A 13,432-nucleotide genomic window follows, 5' to 3' on the forward strand; every position below is an offset into this window, starting at 1 on the left:
AGGAAATATTGCTCTAGCGTTAGCAGTGTATGAAGATTTGACAGACAATGTATCGTGGCAAGGAAACATTGCTCTAGCGTTAGCAGTGTATGTAGATTTGACAGACAATGTATCTTGGCAAAGAAACATCGCTCTAGCGTATACTATGAAAAAAATAATTATTTATTATGGTAGACATATATTTAAATAGAACAAAACAACTTTTTTTATTTGGTTTTTATTAAAATATGCATAGTGTGAAACGGTGGAATAAATTAACTATGTGAAAGACAAACGTACGTGGGAGACATATATTTAAATTGAACAAGAAAATTGCTTCTTTATTCAGTTTTTAATATGTAATTATTTATATTTGGTTTGTACTTTTCAAAGGCTCCGGATATATCTCTGGAGACGTCTGTAGAGAATGTCTTGCATTGACCCTTGGCGCGCACTCTATTAACATTGCCCTCCCTGCTCTCGCTGATAAAAAAATTGCCCATAATGGAGCACATCATTTGGTCGAGTTCAGTTAATATTTCTATCGTTAACATAAAATAGAAAAAATTTTATTATAATTTTACAGTGTCGTGCACTTACAATACAGCTATTTCAACTATGCGATAATTTTTTAACCGATTGACTAATTTTATATTTCGACACTGAGGTTGGTCCTATAATGTTTAACCGAAATGTCTGTAGATTTTTAACTCAAATATAGAATTATTAACGTCAACACCTTGTTACGGCTTTTATGCTCTATATACTCCAACTAATTTTTAATCTTTTGAGCTTTTATTACTTATATTTCTATCCTTCTCTGTCCGTTACTTGAGTCTACGAAGACGACGTGACGTGCCGGAAGGTTTGTCCAAATCTTTTTCCAGAATTCTGTATATACTTTTTATATGTATGCCAGCAAGCTCCACGATGAGTCTTGTGGACACATAGAGAGTCGCGCAAGTTCAGTTCATCTTGTATGAGCGAGCAATCTATTGTACTTCTAACATTTTCATATATAATAAATATTACACTATTGATCCTATATAACTTTTAAGGTCTTAGACGGGATTTAATACTAGAACTATCAAAGATTAATTTATACTTATTTCTACCAAAGGGATCAAAATAAAAAGAAAGAGAAAAAGGAAAAAACAAGACAAAAGGAGAAAACAAAAAAAAATAATTTTAAATTAATTATCTGCATATTTTACTATATATATATAAAAGTCAGAGAAATTTCAGAAACTGTAATGTTTTAAAAATGAGCAATAATTATAAAAAAAGTAAAAAAAGTCATTTTGGTCCCATTGGTAGTTCTAGTATTAATGATCAGTGGACGAATATAAGTTAACGTGAGTTAAGACGACGATTGGTGCAAAGTAAAAACATATTATATTAAGGATTGTTATCCTTTGCCGCTAGTCGTAAATCAATTAGACGCGCTGCAAAATGTAAAGATACGCTCTAAATCTCATTGCGTGGTTTCGCTACTACTTAATATATAATTAGACTATCGCACTCACTCTGATTATATTATATATATATTATTACATAATATATAATAAGATATAATATAATTCAAAATGCGTTCAAAATGCCGTTCAAAATGCCGTTCAAAATGCGTCAAGCCGAAAACGTCGCGATAAACTGCCGAGGAAAGCCGTGATGATTTTAAAAGATTGGCTTTGGAATCATAAATTCAATGCCTATCCGAGCGAAGCCGAGAAAGAGGCTTTACATTTGCAAACGCGCCTGTCATTCCTTCAAGTGTGTAGCTGGTTCATAAACGCCAGGCGACGCATTCTAGTATCCTAGAAGATGCCGGTGAAAATTCTAATCTATCATATATACAATATCGCGTCGTACTCGTCACAACTCTGGCGGTCTCAATCGGCATGGTCGCCGAATATTTCTTAAACCGCTTGAGGGTGACGCATGGATTGGTGCAATATAACATATCCCGCGGATTGGTGGACGCTTCTGCATCGGCACAGCCCTGAAGAACCTGCTGTGTACTGGAGCGCTCCCCATGAACATATCTGTCGCAAATTGAGCAGATAATCGCTTATCGCGGTCTATCCCATGAGAGTTTAAAGAATTTAAGCTCATCAGCGCAACGGTGACACCTTTAACGTGTTCGTTGAATTTGTTGAAAATATGCCGTATGCCAGTTCTGCACCGAATACAACACCTTCATCAGTTTCTCAACTAGACTTCGCCATCTTCGTCACCTCCGTCTTCTGTTCCGTCGCGCGCGTCGGTATGTTCAAACCTGGAAGAGCCTTTAAATTAAGAAGATCTCTATCAGTACTTATTGTTATCGTTGATAATCGGAATGCAACGATAATGATATATAAGACAAATAAAAAAGAAATTGTTACACTTTTTAGCAGCATTCATGTAAATCGCTAAACAATCGTCATTATCATTGTCATCTTATTGCTGTTAAAACTGACAAATTATTACACTTTTTAGAAACTGTCACATTTGTACAAACCGCTAAACAATTATCGTTATCATACATATATCACTGTTGTTATTAACATCACAGAATAACACCAATTATCAAACGATTAAGAATTTATCTGAGTAAATATAATAGTTAACAGTTAATTAAGTAAACATAATTTTTGTTTTTTACTATTTTCTCCCTTTTTGGAAAAAAAAACTGTGAGACTCCTCCTTAGTCCTGGGTACTCGCCGCGGTCATGTAATAGCGAATTCGCCTTAGTCTGTCAGAGGCGAAAAATGACATGCAAGAATTCTCAGTGTGTCATTTCTTTGACGTCACAATGTAACATGACTGCAAGTACCCAGTACCTCTATTCTGTAACTCTTAACGGCGGTGTCGTTATCGTTATATTTGTCGTATGCACAAGTGTACTATATGGGAAAAAAGCTGCGCAACGACAATGTAACGATAACGATATTAGAGTTACAGAATAGGACTACAGGATTGCGATTCTGTAACTCGTTATGCATTATCGTTATCGTTATATCACTCTTCGATTTTTAGAGTTTAATACTTTCGATTTAAAGAATGAGTTTTTCCACGTGCAGACAAACCGAGTAAAATATATACGACGTTTGTACCGAATGGGCATTATGAGTTTAATAATAAAGTACCATTTGGTTTATGTAATTCACCGGCTGTTTTCCAAAAATTCGTTAATAAAGTGTTTAAAGAATTAGTAAGAAGCCGCGTTGTTCTTATTTACGTGGATTTGATAATACTATTTGATTATGATAGCGAGATCGATAAATTTGAACGTGTACTGGAGACGGCGAGTAGAAACATATTAATTATTAATTGTAAGAAATGTAATTTGTTACAAACGCCGGTCGATTACTGGGTTATATAATAAAAAATAGACGTATCTGTTCTTCAGAACGTAAGGCCGAAGCGGTACGAAGTTGTCTGACACCCATTAATATTTGTTAAGTACAGCAATTTTTAGACTTAACTTCTGTTACTTCTGAAAATTTATTCCCGGTTATTCTATTATTGCACGACCTCTTTACTTCTCAAAGAGAGTTAAATTTAAATTCGAGTCGTTAGAAATAAGCGCGTTCAATAAATTAAAGATAATACTTGTAAATAAGCTTGTATTGAACTCATATAAGATAGGAACAGAAACCGAGACGCTTTGTCTCATGAATATGGCGCTATTCTTTTACAACAAAGTAGCGATGACAATGCGATGCACCCCGTGTACGTTAGCAGTAAAAGACAACTCCGATAGAACAAAATTACATAAGCTACGAATTAAAAGTTCTTGCTATAGTTGAAGCATTAAAAAAGTTTCGAATATATTTGCTACAAATACCACTCAATAAACTGTTATGGATTGTGGTGCTTTTACTCTGACAATGGCAAAAAAAAAGATCTATGTTTAAAAGTAGCGAGATGAGCGCTTATGTTAGATTATAATTTTAAGCTCGAACATTGATCGGATAAGACTATAATTCACGTTGACACGCTAAGTTGAAATCTCTTGTGTTTATTGCTATAAGATGAGGGTGATGATGGATTAGATCTTGCGGTTAGATAAATGGTATTCGGTGGATCGCGATTGCCAACTTTTCTCGAATTTTCGATATAAGCGAAGCGAGCGAGTCGAAGCAGTCTGTCTTGAGAGTCGCGCAAGTTCGATTCTTCCTGTTCGAGCGAGCGATCTTTTGTACTTCCAACATTTTCATAGACCGTTTACGTTACAGTTACAGTTTACATCGATCATTTGATACGCGTTTTAAGTTACTATGGCCGATATTCATAATCCGTTCTTATTTTAAGACCTTATTTCAAGCATTTTAAATGTGTGCAAGAGATAACTTAAAATTCCTTTTTGTCAATGATCTATTTAGAAATGTAAAGATGTCTGTTCAAGCGTGTGAGGGGCCAGCACGAGGCTTGAAACTTGGATTATTCGTCATGAGTTTAACAAGCAAGTTTGTCTTGCCAAATACCGGTATTCGGCACTCTGGCGCGCACAAAAAATTATAATGTTATTAAATAATATAATTACAAGTATTTATATATAATGTATTACACATTACACTACTAAATTACAATCTCATTAAATACAAACAGGATGGTGAGTGCTTTATGGTCACGAAACTCGTGTAAAACGCGCCGTTACAGAATCAACGAATTATAAAGTAAGCTATTAGATTTATATGACCGCGGCTACCTTTTTTTTTAGCTCATCGAGTTCACCGGATAAAATTGCAGTAAAAATGGCTGCATTAAAATTGGCGACGTTTCCTTCTCGTAGCAGAAATTCGGCCGCAAATTTAATAACAGACGTATGCTTTACTTTAACAATAAACAGACCATTAACATTATTATATATTAATTATACTCTTTTACTGAAATACTCAGTTTATTATGGAAAATCGTTTCTCTTCTAACGCGTAGTCAATTAAAAAATCAGAATGTGCAGTTTGTGGACCTCCTAAAGATGGAAATTAAAATTTCCAAAAATTTTTATTTTTTTTTAAAGCACAATTTCTTTTTAAGATTAATTATGGCCTATATATGGAAATGGAAAATAACATTTTATAATTTGCTGTTATAAAAATGCATTTGTTTACTTACAATAACTTTTTTATCTGGATTCCATTTTTTGATAGCCATCGCAAGACCTGCTGTAAGTCTGCAACCTTTGATCGATGTCGGTAATATGACTGCATCAACATTTGTCATATTTTTCAAAATTTCTATATTCAAGGTGGCTTGGCCAATGATCATATTTGGATGATTGTTTCTATCTGAAAAATTTTGTTGAATAATTTGATCAGTACCGATTTGATTATATCGTACAAGATCTTAAATTTTTCCGCTAGATTCGATTCCTCGAAAATAATTTCTTCCTTTTTCAATTACGGTCTGTAAAATAAAATTACATTCTATAAATTTTGAAATCCATAAAATTTTAGATTTTTGGAGTTATAAGATACGATATTCAAGTATTTATATACTTTGAACCGTCTGATTTTAACATAGCATAATAATAATACCAATTCGTAAAAGTTGAGTGAATCAATAGCCCGTTTGTTAATATAACGTAACATCATATTTTTGTCATTGAATCTTGTATTGTTGTTCATATCAGTATTATTAGTTAATTATAATGTCACATTTTCCGCTATGATGTCTGAATCTGAGATTAAAATCCCGAAAATGGCAGTCCATAGTACCTAACTGTGTCATAAGAGACACTGTTTACTTTTGTCTTTATAAAAAATTTAACCGGACAAATTACTATTTTCAATATAATTCATTCGTAATAAATATCGTGATATCTGAATATAATAACGCAATTTTCTTTATGGCTGAATCGAGAAATGCAGTAGTGAAATTTTAACGAGCAAGACAGTTTCTTTGTCTTCAATGGTTCAATGTCATTAACTTTTATATTAACGAGTTCCTCTCTTCTGCATGCACCACAAACTCCAAATATCATAACTACCTGTAAATAATTTAGTATATATGTACAGATTGTATAAAGTTTTTATTAATGTAAAAGTTTATGTTTGTATTTGATACATTACCTTTAAAAGTAAATATTTTTGGTCATCAGCTTCGTTGATAAATTTTTGAATTTGTTCTGATGTTAATACTTTTGCTTTTTTTGGTATATATCCTTGTGACTGTCTCTTCAGGAATGGAATGAGTTTATCATATTTATTAATATTAATATTGTTGTTAATTTAGAGTCGTTTTGAGCATTGAGTAAATTGTCCATAAGATGGATGGCTTATGTGTTTTTGATAATTCTGTGAGATATGCCAGTATTGTGTTTTCTGAGAATGATTTCGCTTTTTTAGTAATTGTCCACTGTATGAAGTTGTTATATGTATTTGTATATTTGTCTTTGGATTTTGAAGGTAATAGATTTTCTATCGCGTTTCTTGCAGTTTGTGTTATTTCTTGAGGTGTTAGTTGGCCGTCAGTCTCGGTTTCTGGCGTTTCTGGTATGATGTTACTCATTTTCAAATTTATGTGTATGTTCACTTTACTGTGTATGCTCACAATGAGTTTAAGGTAGTTGTATCGCAAAACCCATTTTCATAGGAATCTTTTAAAATTTGAAAAGCATATTAATGTAAACACGCTCTACACACACGTGCAAGTAGAAAATTATTGACTATACCAAAGTTGAAATAATGGAAGTCAAACTTAGCACTTTTTACATGTATCGTAGGACGAAAACGGCTTCCCATATCACGTTTGTAATTGTAGCGATCAAACTACTCATACAATTTTGATGAAAAACAAAGAGATAACAAAAGAGACTTGTAAAAATATTCTTACAAAAGTACAAAACCCTTGTCTATCTAGTTTTGAAGCAATTGTTACGCAAAGTACACAATTTCTTATAGCGGTGGACGCATACAACACCTAACCTGTAAAGATCTGGCAACACTGCATGAAGGTAGTTCAGATCAGCCAATATCCTATTCTATACCGTACTAATTTATTTTATAATAGGTAAAATAATAGGTATTGTATGTGTAGAACTATAAATTTATTTATGTTAATGTTGAGCACAACAAATATAACGTACTATATATATATATATATATATATATATATATATATATATATAAGTAATATATACATTGTATTTTTATTAATCTTTTATAAAATATTTAAGAAAAAAACAGAACGAGATTTTGGTCGCTTGTTGTAGAAAACGCACCATATATAAACCTTAAATGAAACAATTGTAGAATAAGATACAAATTAGTTAACATGATCTTTTACATAATTAATAATATTGTTTAATATTTTCGATCTATTTGTTACGCAAACTTTTTTATTGGTCGACTTTTCTGATAAAAATTGTTTCAGCCCGATTTTGCCTTTTTGCTTATAAATATTCTGTAAAGTATTATACGTGATCCCGGCCTGAGCAATTTTTTTAATCATTCCTTCAGAAATTATCCCTTTAAAACATCTAAGGTTAGTGCTATTTCTGCTACTTTTCGAGCTCCTATTATTTTATTTATTGATTCAGTATAAGATTTGCTGTTGTTAAGCAAATCTGTTGTTGAAATATATAAGCATACAAGTTTTTCTAGCACTTCTACGTCAAACAATGCTTCATGAAAATTATTATTATTCTTTTTTGGAAGCAAATCTTCAGTTAGCTTTGATAATTTGAACTGTCCTTTTCCTTTTCGATCAGGAAATCGTTTCCGTAGCAAAATTTCAGAATCGGAAAATCCACTAATGATAGATTTAAAATCGTTTATCATGGAATGACGTATTATTGCTTGAAGCAAGTGTTTAGCATCGAATTGAACATTATGAGCAACTAAGACTGACGGTTTAGATGAGATATTAAGAAATTCTTTAAAACTTTCAAGAGCATCTTTTAATGGAATTGTTTGTACCTTTACATTACGCCAAAAAAGATCTTTATTTATAACTTTTAAGCCAGTCACATAAGAAGCATAGGATACCACAGTTTGTGTAGGTTCAATGTATACTGAAAACGTGCGACCTTCTGTTTTTGCAGCAATTTGTAAAATATCCGCAGAGTTCTCAAAACCGGTAGTCTCTAAATCAAAATAAACTATTTTACAGGAATCGATTGCTATATTTGTCTTGTTTACTTCATTATTGATATCTACACTATCTGAATTTCCAGCATCTATTTCAAGACCACAGTTTGGCAGGTATTGTACTCCTTCAATTCTTTCTGTTCTTTTCCTTAAATTTTCTCGCATTTTTTTTTATTAAATTACGACGACTTTTTGTACTTTGTAATTTTGCTAACTCAGCTCTTCGTGCTCTTTGTTTATCTTGCATTATAGCAAAAGATTCCATATGTTTACCGGGCGAAATACATAATTTAGTTGAAACACGAGGCAAATATTGTTGTCCATCGTTTTTGGCACAAACAGCACTCGCCCAACGAAAATCAGCTGATTCACTCAAACTGTAACATCTATTCTTTGGAGCTTTATGTGCCATAATGTTATTCAAACTTTCGTTCGCTTGACTGCTAGCAGCAACTGAGAATTTTGCTGAGTTATCAGCATATTTTGAAAAAATGGCACATAATGCTGTATATAATTTAGAATCTTTCAATAGTATCGTCTGTTTTTGAGTATTAGTACTGTCATTGGAATCGCGGTGACACCATGCGCCGCAGTATTCATGTTTGCAAAATACATGATCAAGTATTGTACGTAAAGTACAGGCTAATTCTACACTTTTTCCTTTGTTTTGTGCTACAGCATAGTTAAAACATTTTTTCAAATGAGGAATTACATCACGTTTTTTCATTTCTTTAAATGTTTTCTGCAGTTCGTATAAATCTTTTGAAAAATGTTTTTTAAGATGATTATTATCGGCTAACTTGAATATTGTTTCGTCATTTCCACGACGAACGGCTGCGATTGTAGAACTATCCTCGTCGCCGATCAACACTCGAACGTTTAGACCTGTTTCTTTTAAAATAGTGTTTTCATTTACAAGCTCAGCACCTACATCAGCTTCCATAGCTTTAGCACTTCCATAAAAATTTAATCGGCAATCATGGTCTTTTCTTTCTCGGCCCTTATCGCATAATTTACATTTTCGATTCCGTGTTCTAAAGTCTAGAATTTTTCCAGTCAAAAAACCAATTATGGCACTATAACCATTTAGACTATCATAGCTTCTTCCGTTCCCACGCTTACTTCAGCCCATGTCATAAGAGACGATTATGTTAATAATATTACCTATCGCTGCGTCAAAATTATTTACGTCTAAATTAGTATCTACATTGTTATAATTAGGTGTACAAAGATTTTCTAGAGGAAAAGTGTTTTCTGACGATATTACTGGTGGTAGGACGGACTGCGTAGAGCTCTCTGCATTGAAATATAAAGATTTGCATCCTTGGATGCAGGTTTTAAAGGTATCAAGTTAGAGTAAATTTTGTGAGCTACTTCGTCTGGCCTATTGACAAAAAAAGAATCAGATTTATGAATACATTATCTTATTATTTTAATACATATACAAATCAGTTTAATAATTATCAATTATTTATTATTATTAATACATATACAAATCAGTTTAATAATTATTAATTATTTTATTATTATTAATACATATTAATTAAGTTTAATAATTATCAATTACGTATACCTAACATATACATAAGACACATATTATTACATATTATTACACATATGTATAAGACACTTATAGAAAACATATTTTTGTCTTCCTGTTTTTCTATTCAAAATAAAAATGAAAGAACAAAATCTTACAGTTCTTGACAGAGCTTTTCAACATTTTCTACAATTAATCGTCGTTCCTCTTTTGCAGCCTGCTTGCAACTCTCTTTAGCAGCTTCTTCTATTGCAGGTCCAACTTCTCGTTCATATCTTTTGAATAAATTTGGTGTTATAGATGGTATATGTTGTATACTCGAAGGAGAGGAATAAGTGGGTTGTCTCTGAGTCGTGATTCTTTGTAAAACTTTACTTTTATTCAGAGCGTGCGTGTTACGTGTACAACTGTTACTCGAGAACTGCTACCGCTACCAACCGGCTAGTAACAAATATAGGTGGAGCGCACGGAGAAAACTCTGATTGGCTGTAAGCGTTATTGTGTGTGTGTGTATTTGTATATGGCGGTCGGTTCAAAATACAATATTTCTTCCCCCTCATAATGAAAACCTCGCTAACATTTACTCGGAGAGTATCTATCAGGAGAGCGACGTTTCCGCGTTGTTCTTCGAGGAAGGACCGAGGGTGCGGCGATTCCATCTTGCACTGCGCTGCCTTCAGGTGTTGTTGCTGTCCGTGGAGGAGTTCCTGGAGCCGTAGACGGGGTCGGAGTCCTTTGGCATGGCAATGGGGGAGCAAGTGCTTCCACATTCCTCGGTTTCAGGGGTGTGCAAGCTTTTGGAGGATCCGGGTAGAAACGCACGTGACGACTTTTCTCTTCGTTGTTCACCCCAGATAATGGAAGATCAGATTGCTTAGTCGTCGAGTTTTCTAAATATCCTCGAATCTGGTCCACATGGCGCTAGAACCGTTTGTTTCCATATTCAATTTCATAATGAAGCTCTCCTAAACGAGCTACGATGGTTCCTCGAACCCATTTGTCCATTCTGGGATTTCCCGAAAGAAAATACACAGTTTGAGTCGGTTTGCTGAATGCAAGCCATTTGCTGAATGCATCGGAAACAATCAGTAACATCGTCCCAGCGACGGGGCCTGCGTAATCAATATGGATGCGTTCCCAGGGACCTTGGGGGTAGTCCCAATGATGCTGGCAGAACTTAGGCGGAGCATGTGCATGCCTAGCACATTCAGCACACGATTTAGCGGTCTGCTCAATTTCCGAGTCGATACCTGGCCAATAAACAAATGACCGTGCCATCCCTTTCATTTTCACGATATCTAAATGTGCTACGTGTAGATCATTGAGTATTGCTTTTCGTAGCGAGGATGGTATAACGACGCGATGCTCGAACATCAGGCAGTTGGCGGCCAATCTGTAAGCGGATTCTGGAGCTCGATACCCTGCGCGCTCGAGGCTTTGTCCTGCTTCCAATAACTTGACTATTTTCCCTAATTCAGGATCCTTTCTTGTTTCTTGAGCAATTTGTTTCGCATCGATTGGCAGTTGCTCGATTTGATTCATAGCGAAATGATCGAATCCATCTCCTTCAATCTCTTCTCTCCTTTGCAGCGATGAAGAAGATTGAATAGTATTAATCGTCGAGGGTAAGGCTCTTGAGCAATAATCAGCATTAGTGTTCTCCTTCGTAGGTCTGAAAATTACATCAAAGTCAAAGTGAGCAAGATAGTCTGCATAATTAGCCATTCTGCTGATACATAGAACTGGTAGCGATTTCTCTGGATGAAGGATTTGAGTCAGGGGCTTGTGGTCTGTGATCAAGGTCCAATGACGAGCATAGAGATAGTGGAAGAACTTTTGCACTGCCCAAACGATGGCAAGCGCTTCCTTGTCGATCTGAGGATATTTCTGTTCCGTAGTAGTCATAGTGCGGCTCGCATATGCTATCGGTCGCTCTTGACCGTTGCTTAATGCTCGATGAGAAAGCACAGCACCCAGGCCTGTTTTGCTGGCGTCGGTGGCCAAAAGTAGAGGAAATGACGGATCATACGGCATAAGGACTTGTGGTGATATCAATGCTTCCTTAATATCTTGATATGCTTCTTCTGCAGCAGGTGTCCATTTGAAAGGCACTTGATGAAGCATGTTTCGAAGTGGTCGGTCTTTCGTTGAAAGATCCGGGATAAATGCGCTGTAGTATGTGGCTTTCCCGAGAAATAATTGGAGTTCCTCCGGAGTTGAGGGTTTGGGTGCGTCTCTGATAGCTTCTATATGCTTGTCGGATTTATGAATGCCCTGAGCGTCGATCCTGTGACCCAAAAATTCCACGGAGGAAGTTGCGAAAACACATTTCGCCCGATTGAGTCGTAAACCATGAGCGCGTAATCTCTCCAGCGTTTGTTCCAAGCTTACCATTAGATCGGCAAAGTCTTCGGCAAAAATTATGACATCATCAAAAAAATTGCGTATTTTAGAGAGACCCTGTAGGACAGTCTGCATGCGTCGTTGCCAAACAGCTGGAATATTTGCTGCTCCGTAGACTGCGCGTGTAGGTCGGATTAAGCCGTGAGTTGGCGTATTAAGCGTAAGCGCGTGACTGAACTCTTCATCGACCGGTAGATGTGTGTAAGCGTCTGTAATGTCAAGATGACAAAAGATTTTTGCGCCTTTCATTTCATTAAATATTTGCTCAGCCTTAGGAATTGGGTGTTCATCTACGATAATACGCGGATTGAGTGTTGGTTTGTAATTGCCCGTAATACGTAACTTGCCGTTTTTCTTAGTTACGACGTGAGTGGTGGACGCCCATTCGGAGTATTCGACTTTTTTGTAGAACCCTGATGATATCTTCGCATCAATTTCCCTGGCATAAGCATCTCGAAGTGCAAACGGTATCTCTCGCGCTTTGACGAAGACTGGCGTGGCCTCCGGCTTTAGGTGTAATTTGACAGGTGGACCTACTAACTTCCCTGCCACATCGGTAAATACATCCTGATAGCGATCTAAGAGTTGCTCTAATTGCTTTTCCTGCTCTTGAGTAAGACGGGGCGGTGTAGTGGATACCGCATGAATCTTATTCGACGACGAGAAGATTTTTTTGAAGTCTATCTCATGAGTGAAATGTGCAATCCATTCTCGTCCAAAGAGTGTGTCGAAATCGCCTTCGACCACATATAGATTTAGCCTCTTAGTCGTCTGACCAACCTTAACGTTAACTGGCAAACGTCCGATACAATTGATTTTGTGGAGTGTATAACTGGCAAATTGTCTGTCGGTTTTCTGCAAAAAACAAAATGGTTTAAAAGTGCGCAACGTTTTTTTACTTACGATGCCGCAAGGTGCCCCAGTGTCCAGTTCCATTTTTAAATTGTGGCCATCAATTATAACATTGATCATCCGCTTTTGCGCTACGCTGTTGGAGCCGATATCATTGACCTTATTGAAATATTGGACTGAGTCGACGTGTTCCGCTGGTACGAGTGCATCGGAGACTTGATCGGTTTTCTTGTTGTCCCTTGATCGGCATACTTTAGCGATATGTCCCTTAATACCGCAGTTGTGACATTCGGCGTCACGGAACTGGCATTGACTTCGTGCATGGTCCCTTCCACATCCTTGACAAGGGCGATCTTGTTTCTTTTGTGATGAATCCTGCTTATGCCGCTGCTGCTGACGGTTACGCGATAATGATCTCTGGCGCCGTTGTTTATCGTTGTTCTTTTTCTTTGGCTGAGAGTACCCTAATTTATGCGTAGTTTCAGGAACTGATAATGTCGCGGTTTTAACCTCATTCGCAGTAAGTCGCGTTGCCTCAAGAGTATGTGCGATATCAAACGCTGCGTCGAACGTTGCAGGTTT

The 13,432-nt window shown here is 35.8% G+C and overlaps 1 long non-coding RNA gene across 1 annotated transcript; it reads right to left on the bottom strand.

Annotated features, from left to right (window-relative positions):
- LOC143906778 (uncharacterized) lies at positions 1-7,024 on the bottom strand. Its single transcript, XR_013259663.1, has 3 exons — positions 6,037-7,024; positions 5,081-5,954; positions 1-2,264 (listed from the first exon to the last, which is right to left on the bottom strand). It is a non-coding gene; the product is annotated as an uncharacterized LOC143906778 (long non-coding RNA).
- Between the last annotated feature and the right edge of the window lie 6,408 nt (positions 7,025-13,432).

This window comes from Temnothorax americanus, unplaced genomic scaffold (assembly GCF_048541705.1).
Source record: "Temnothorax americanus isolate GAGA-0224 unplaced genomic scaffold, ASM4854170v1 Scaffold76, whole genome shotgun sequence".
Lineage (NCBI taxonomy): Eukaryota > Metazoa > Arthropoda > Insecta > Hymenoptera > Formicidae > Temnothorax > Temnothorax americanus.